Raw genomic sequence first — 8,799 nt, 5'->3', positions numbered from 1 at the left:
TATGGGGGTGGGCACAGGCCCTGACTAAAGAACTGGATGTTTTGCCAAGGAAGGGACCTGAGCTGAGAAGACTCCTTTACTCTCGAAGACTTAAGACAACATCTCTCTTGGATCAGAGAATGCTGGTGAGCAGCCCAGGCACAAATCGCCCCAGTGGGTGCCGGGCTCTGCTGATACTTGGGCAGGACTGACAGTGCACTCATAACTGCCAACACACTGATATTAAAATCCCATCTGATTAGTTAAAGCTCACCCTGTGAGTGCTGATATTTTTCAGGAAATAGGAAGGATGTCTGCCCCCCTCCCTACCCACCCCCTGCCCTTTTCTCTTGGTTTTCTTTTTTAATAACACATTCAGAAGTGGTTTAATGGCTGTTGAAGGAAATTATTGCCACAGCAATCAGGGCTCTCTGTGTGAAACACCTTCAATAGTCCGTGGCCTCCCTCGTGAGGCAGGGGGACATTTGGATATTAAAATGCCACTGAGCTACATCTGCCGACAAGCAGCCACTAATCATCTCTTAAGGCAGCAGGAGACGTACCCCAGGTCCTCAACTCACCAATACCTTCCTTAGGCGGGTTGCAGCCAGATGGTGGTTTCCTAGGCAAGGACAGCAGAGAATGAGGAATAAAGAAGTGGAAAAGGATCTGGCAAGAGGCCAGCACAGAGAGAAACGTTTGCTCATCCTCTCTGCTCCATGTGAGAACAGACCTGCATGCCTTGCATTCGCAAGGTCCAGTTTTCAGTTAAGTGGTGCCTCAGAGGAAGCATGTGACCTTACTTGGAGTTACATCCAAAGACTATAAATTTTTTTTAAGTGCTCCTGTAAGTTGAGCAGCTTCTACATGCTGGGTTGGGAGGATGCAGTCATTGGCCTTCCCGGATTCTCCTTCCTGCTTCTCCATCCTCTTCTGAGCCTGGGACACTGGCCTGCCTGAAAGGCCCCCTTATCTTCTGCCTTCCACTGGAGTTTGGCCAGCGGGAAGAAGCAGCCAGAGTTAGGAGGGTGGGAAGAGAGTAAAGTCAAGTTTATTCTCCAGTTCATACCCTGTAGAGATACCACCAGGGATTGGCAGTGTATGTCCTAGAATCAACCTCCATTCCTATTGGACGACCCTCCCCGTCATGCTACCTGTATGTAGCGAGGGTTCTGGATTCTGACAACTGTTTTCTCCTTTGCCCTTCAGGCTAACAGCTATAACAGCTACCCCTACTCCTCCGCCCATACACACCATTGCCAGCCAGGTACTACGCTGTGTCTTGTGAGTCTCCCCATCCCTGCAGCGCCTTTGTAAGTGGTCTCCTAATTTCTCTCTCCTCCAGTCACCCAGTTTGAATGTGCCATCTGTTCCTTGCTGGGCCCTGGCTGCCACCCAGTTGCATGCAGGTCTTTCTGTACCTTCTTGGAGACCTTCATACCACTCCTGCAATGTCATCATTATAGTCTTCCTTTACAGAGAAGACACCACGTGACTCACCCAAAGGCACTCAGCTGGAATTTGTGACTCTAGGCATCAGAAGCACGTCAGTCTAATTTCCAAGTGTAGGCCCTGCTCACTGCCCCCCTAGGATCTCTTAGACCTTACAGGGGTCCCCAAATCCTTATTTCAATCTTCTCTCAGCACCAGCTGTTTCATGAACTAAACTTTGCTTACCAGCCTTCGGATCAAAGCACTTCAACACCTTTGATTTCCTTTGAGCCTCAGAACATGAATTTACTTGGATCCAAATCATTCCCGGACATACCAAGAACCTACAGATGAAAAGGAATCCAGTGAGGGATCCGTTGGCAGGGGATCTGTGGCCTTGTGTCATCCTTCAGTGTATGGCACACCGTGAGCACCCAGAAATGTCCTGGGGAGGTGTGGCATCGTCCCAGCAAGTAGAGCCAATGTGTTTACAGCTTGGGCTACAGCAAGGGTCATTCTGCCTGGTTCAAAAGTCCACTCTTCCTTTTAATACATGGCATGACCCATCTATATTAGGGTAAAGCATACCTCCTGGAGAAAGCAATATTAAGATACAGTAAAGAATATGGCTTTTCATTTCTTGTTCTCAGATGTAAGCATCTGATTTGAACATTCCAGCCTGGCAGATCACTCTGCCCCACGTAGCCATCAGGAACCCTGGTACCTTTCAGCTTGTCTCTGCATGTCCGGGAGCAGTGCTGCTTAAGTGTGGACCATAGGCAAGTACCAGCCCACAAACTGCTTGGTAGAAGTCCACCATGAATTGAGTCGTGACATGGATAATATGCTTTCAGAAACTTTTACCATGATTTGACATTGCCATGACATCCAGGCACATGACCAGTGGACTCGGCTCATTGAACAGGTTGTAGACCAAAACTTGGTCCGTGATAGATGGGAATAGGAGTTGGGTGGAAATCATGTTCTTCAACACAGGTAGTTTGAGGAGTCTTGCTTTTGAGTCTGCTAATCTATCTGATCATTTCTGAAGCCAGCAAGAAGGGAAGAAAGAGCATGAAGAACCACTGTGTGTCTTTTGTTGTTGTTGTGTTTGTTGTTGTAGAGTATCTGTTCCATTTTTATAGCATGAGAACAGTACAATCTACTATTTATTCTGCAGTAACTCGTTTCAGTGATTGAGAATTTCTGTGATGTGCAGAGAGATGGCCTATATTTGGTCTCATCATCCACTTGATTCTAACATGATCTCTGTCCAAAGTTCCATTTCTTGGGCTTTGATATTTATTACTAAGTGCAAACACTGCCTGCTTTTCACCTTGTCTTATGCTTTCTGAGCAGGTTCAAACCAGAAAGAAAAGGTGAGGCTAAAAGCTCAAAGTGAGTAAGTGTCAGAATCACAAGGAAGGCCACTGCTCCACAGTAGATGATCAAAACCACGTCCTCACATGGTAGGTGGCACCTGGAGAGGGCGTAGTCTGTGGGTGTGATGCTACCCATAGTGAAACTGGGGTTGTTTCTGTTCCTCCAACTGAAAGATGGGAAGCTGAGCTCAGGGATTCGTCCCCCGTGGTGCACCTTGCAGGTGCTGTGCATGTGGCCGCTGAGGTCTAGGTGTGGCTGGAACCACCACAGCAGCTTCTGTGATGCCTCTCAAGAAAGCACATCATAGTTCTCCTTTAATGGGATGTTCTTTTCCTCTGGAGGAGCAACATCTTCCCCAGAACAGTTAGCGTCGCTTCTCCAATACAGAGGATAATGCTCTCGGGAGCAATTCAGTCTGCAAGAAACTTCAGTGAGCTCTGCTTCTGCTTCAGAATAGATGCCACAGCTGTCCCCCTTCAGTGCCATGCTGTTGGCCATCACAAAGTTAATGCCTTTCAGAGGCATTCAGCGAAAACAGCCTTTCAGAGATGAGCACTTTCTCAACCCATTCTATCTCGTATGTGTTCATCTCATAGTGGAAGCCAGTGTCACGGTTTGCAGCAACTACCTTCAGCTGCACATGACTTGGGTGTCTGAACATTTTCTGAAACTGCTCCACATCATCCGCCCAGGCCTCAGGGGTGCTCCACTTCCTTTCATCAAAGGCATCCTCCAGGATGAAGATGACTTCCGGCTGCAGCAACCACAGAGCTCTCTGGAAGACTCTCTCCACCTGCCATTTCCTTCATAATTTGTCCAACCAGTGACCTAGGAATTCCCCAAGCAAGTGGGTGTCAGCCAAAAACATGACTTTGAGCACAGGCTCATGCGTGGCCTGTTCACCATCATAGGCTGTGGTTTTCACTTCAGGCCAATTACACCAGAAGATCACTAAGTAATAGATCAAAACTTCACAAAACAGAAGCACAGCAAAGACGATGAGTTTCAACAGCAATCAGCTCTTCCTTTTTAACCGATGAAAATTCTGTCTTCCTAACCTCAATCCGCTCATAGCCATTTCTCAAGCAACTAACAAATCCATCAAGGGTTCACCACGAGAAAACTGCAGGGCCCTGGGTAGGGTGATGGCATTCAGATCTTAGCTGGATACCTGTAATTTTTCAGGAAAATCACTGATTCACCTCACCTTTTAAAGAGAGAGACTGGTATGAAGGTAGTTGGCTGCTCCTCCCCTAAATCAGGATGCATTTGTAACAGCCACGCTTTCCTGCTCTGTGCACAATGCCAGGCAGATGGGGAGCACAGGGCATGGTGCAGGAGCCCTTTCACCTTCGCCTGGCGGCAGCTTCAGCAGACCAAGCCCAGCTGTGCACCCACCACACTGTGTGTCTTAAGATGTCATCCTGGGGATGGTTCATCCTCTTCTCACAATATGCAAGTGAAAACTTTTCAATATGGCCGCTGCCTCTGACACAAGGAACGTTGGGAAACCTGGTCCTCCACTGTTCAGCATGCATCCACCACTGAACCCTCACCACGGACAATGAGAAGAATGGATTTTGGTGAATAACTACTGTTTTTTTTTTTTAAATCACATCACCCTTCCTTATCACATTTTTTTAAAATCACGTCACCCTTCCTTATCACCCATTCCTGAATACAGCCCACTCAAAATCAAAGCCACCATTTCTACCAAAAAGCGTGATTAGCAGTCTTTCCTGTACACTCTCAACTCTCAGTTGGGACATGCAGGAGTAGGAAAATGCTGGACCAGCATCTAAGACCTGCTTACTATTCCTCCCTCTGCAGCAAAATGACTCTGTGACCTGGAGGACATTGTTTTATCTCTGTGCTTCAGTTTCCTCCCTTGATGATCAGGGATCATAATATTTATCAAGAAAAATCATTTTTGGCCATGTAAACCATATGTTAATAGTGATAGCTAACATTTATTGAGTGTTTGCTATGTGCCAAGTGCTGTTCTAAGTATGTTGCATGTATTAATCCATTTAACCTTCACACCAACCCTATAAGAAGGGTTCTATTATTGTTTTCATTCTACAGCTGAAAAAAAGTGAGGTACAGAGCAAGTAAGGAACTTGCCCAGGGTCACCAGAGTCCCAGTTCATAATCACTGCCTTGCTACTTCCTTAACAGAGAGGTAAAGAATTTTCAGAGTATTTTATCCTGTTTTCCTTGAATTTCCTGAACTTCTACTTTAATTTATAGGCCATCTGGTCTGTCTCCCTGTGAGATGAAGGATTCTTTCTAGGAAGGGACCATTGATTTTCCGTCCTCATACCCCCAACCACAACCTGTCCAGCCTGGTGCTTTCATGTAAGAGTTTAGTGAATGTGTGTGGGTGAATCTCGGTAAATACAGCAAAGCAATTTTTATTGGATTCATGATGCCATCATGGAAATGGCATAAATTTGCCATCACCACACCTGGATTCAATCCCTCTTCTCCTGGATCCTAGCTGTGCTAGACTGGGCAAATTACTTATCCACCTAACCTCATGAAGCATTCTTTTTCTCCCCGTTAACATGGATGTAATATAGAGAAAAAGTTTAGTTCTTAAAGCCAAGGTTTCCTGTGGCAACTTCTGCACTTATGGAATCATTCATAACACTGAGGAATATATCACTAATGCACACCTTCCCCAGCAGAGATTGGTATGGCTGGAACAAGGGAAGGACCAAAGTGGAAAGCCGTGCTGGCTCCTCTGTGCTGTTCAAAAGAGGGACTTGGAGAGAATGTGCCCCTGATGAGCAGACATGCTAATGAGCTTCCAGGTAAGCCTAGAGGTGAGTAGGGCTGGAGAACTCACATTTTTATTTTGCAAAAGTGACTGGGAATCAAATGGGAAAGAGGAGATGGAAAGGTGGGAAAGCGAGGGGACCCGGAAAAGTGCAAGGTGAGGGCTTAACTGGGAGGAGAAAGGCCACACGGGAGAGAGTCCTCTTGTTGGAAATGGCCAACTAAATGCCAACAGAGGGATGCGTGATGTTCAATTTCTTTTCTTGTTTTGCGGTGAAGCATCCCCGTTCAACATTCTAAACCTTCAGTATAGTTTTCTACATACAAATGCTTTGAGTTAATAATATGTGTTGTGTAGTTGTGAGGAGGGGAGGGAGCACTCCATACCTGGGTCATGTGATCAGAAACAGGCTGCAACGTGAGAGGAACAGCAAGAGAATTTTGCAAGAAGCCAGAGGAGCTTGAAGCCAGAGATCAATGGGAAAACATAGGCTCCCACCCCCCACATATCTCCTAGGAGATTAGAGGAAACATGGCTGGCTGTGATTGCACACACAGCAGCATTGGAATCAACTTAATCTGTTTGCTTGTTTTTGAGACAGAGTCTCAGTCTGTTGCCCAGACTGGAGTGCAGTGGCACGATCTCAGCTCACTGCAACCTTCACCTCCCGGGTTTGCGTGATTCTCATGTCTCAGTCACCTGAGGCACAGACCACCACACCTGGCGAATTTTTGTATTTTTTGTAGAGACAGGGTTTCACCATGTTGGCCAGGCTGGTCTTGAACTCCTGACCTCAAGTGATCTGCCCACCTCAGCCTCCCAAAGTGCTGGGATTACAGGCCTGAATCAATTTAATTTAAATCTCAAAGGGCAGGGGACCTCTGCTGACATCTAGGGTACAAAGGTATCCTAATATCCAAAAGTCATTTCTAAAAATGTAAGCAGCCTGTATGGCATGGCTACCAACATAAGAATGAGATGCCAGCCGTATACCATCATGGTAATATGATAAACATCAACGCTGCCAATACCTACCTCCTAGAGCTGCAAAACTGTAAAAATACAATGACATACATAAAAACTCAACATATGTAAAATCCAGCACACCAGTACTCTCTCTTCTTCAGGTAGGAAAGGGCCAACAGGATCCAACGATCTGGGGGAGATGGAGTGGGAGACAGAAAAATGGAATTTGGGAAGGAGTTCAGAGTTCTGCCATCCTTCATCCTTGCCAACCTGGGTGCATTTTAGAGGCAGAGGGAGAGGGAGGACCCCCCCACTCCTAAGGTGAGAGGAGAGCCAGCCTGGGGCCTCCAGCATGACACAGAGAGCAAACGGATGCTGAGGTGGTATGCTTCACCTGTGAACTTAGTGTCAAGAGGTGGGACTTTTGAGGTCTGACGATTTATTTAGAAAAAAGTCCAAAATAGTTTAAGGAAAAAAGAGGATTTACTGGCTCCCAGAAATTGAAAATGCCAAGGGATGTAAAGTTTTCAGGCTCAGTAGGATTCAGGAGCTCAGTCCACGATACCCATCCCTCAGCGACCCTGTCCTCCATTTTGACTTTCTCCTCAGGTTCCATGTGGTGACAAGATGGCTGCCCATCACCCAGCCCATATTTCCCTCATGGTTCATGTCACTGGCCCATCCCTGAACCACCACTGTGGCCAAGGAAACGAAATACACCGGTTAACCTTGGTCATTGTCTGGTGCTTACATGCTCTTTGGCTTCACGTCATCCTATTCTCCCTCTTGCCTACTCTGCCTCAGCCACATGGGCCTCCTTCTTGTTCCTCAAACAGCCCCGGCATGCTTCACCTCAGGGCCTTGCCCATTGCTCTTCCCTCTGCCCAGAGTATCTTCCCTCAGAGGTCTGTGTGGCTCCTTCCCGCTTCTTTGGATGTTTGCACAAATATCACCTTCCCAACGAGGACCCCTGGATTTGAACTCACACTGATACCACCTGCTGCGCACACTCACATATTCCCTATTCCTATCTCCTGTTTCATTTTTCTCTAGAGCAGATTCCATCATCAGACTGTAACTAAACAAATAAGTAAAATAGGTAGTGTGTTAGTCTCCCTCCACCCCACACCGGTAGAAAATAAATTCCATGAGGCCAAGGACTTTTGTCGATCTTGTTCACGACTCTATTCCCAGAACCTAGAATAATGCCTGGCACAGGCTGGGAGTGGTGGTGCACACGTGTAATCCCAACACATTTGAGAGGCCAAAGTGGTAGGCTTCCTTGAGCCCAGGAGTTTGAGACCAGCTTGGACAACGTAGCTAGACCCTGTGTCTACAAAAAAAAATAATAATAATAAAAAATTAGCCAGGCATGATGGTTTGTGCCTGTAGTCCCAGCTATTCAGAAGCCTGAAGTGGAAGGATCGCTTGAGCCCAGGAGGTCAAGTTTGCGGGGAGCTATGTTCACACCACTGCACTCCAGCCTGGGAGACAGAGCAAGACCCTGTCTCAAAGCAATAATAATAATGTGTGGCACATAGAAAGTTCTCAATAAATTGCTTAATAAATAAATAATAAGGTCACAAGCTCCAGATGTGGAAGGGGAGCTCCACTCAAAAGCCAGGGATTGAGGTCAAGGAGATGTGATTGCCTGAGTAAATGTGGGGAGAGGTAGCTACCAGTGGGAGAGTGAATGGCAGCTTGGCCTCTGAAACAGATTTCCCTCCCTGTCCGCAATCCACACACAAGCCATTCCCTGGCTTCCACCTCAGAGTCACAGCTGGAGCTTCCTAAAGCAATTCCCCCTCTTAATGTAGCACCTCGCAGTGCAGACCCGACCTCCTTCCAATCCCATTCCCCAAACTAGCACTGGGCACCTGGCCTCACGTGGACAGGGACACTTCAGTCTTGCTCTATCCACCCCAATCCCTTTATTTCCCTTCCCTCCACCCCACTCCCCTTTGTGGCTTTTTACATGACAATCAATAGCAGCCAGGCTTTGGGGATATTATCAGAGCCCTGATTGCAACCTCTAACATTATAATTCACAGGGTTGTGGGGAGCATTAGTACATCCAGGATAAATTAATTCAGTGTAAGTAAGCGCTTTGAAGCCGGGCACATCGCTCGGCTTTTGAAGCTTAAGCCCTGTTTAGATTACTTGATTAAAGTGGGTTCAAAGCTTTGGCGATCAATATATTTTGCTTAAGAGCAGTGTTGCTACAGAAGCAGATTTAATTGCATCCTGGTGCCCTGCCT

The 8,799-nt window shown here is 46.8% G+C and overlaps 1 pseudogene; it reads right to left on the bottom strand.

The window, feature by feature from the left end:
• Window positions 1-2,536: 2,536 nt before the first annotated feature.
• Window positions 2,537-3,871, bottom strand: LOC105517065 (annotated as a pseudogene).
• Window positions 3,872-8,799: the final 4,928 nt, after the last annotated feature.

This window comes from Colobus angolensis, unplaced genomic scaffold (assembly GCF_000951035.1).
Source record: "Colobus angolensis palliatus isolate OR3802 unplaced genomic scaffold, Cang.pa_1.0 Scaffold3, whole genome shotgun sequence".
NCBI lineage: Eukaryota > Metazoa > Chordata > Mammalia > Primates > Cercopithecidae > Colobus > Colobus angolensis.
This window is presented reverse-complemented; position numbering and strand designations above follow the sequence as displayed.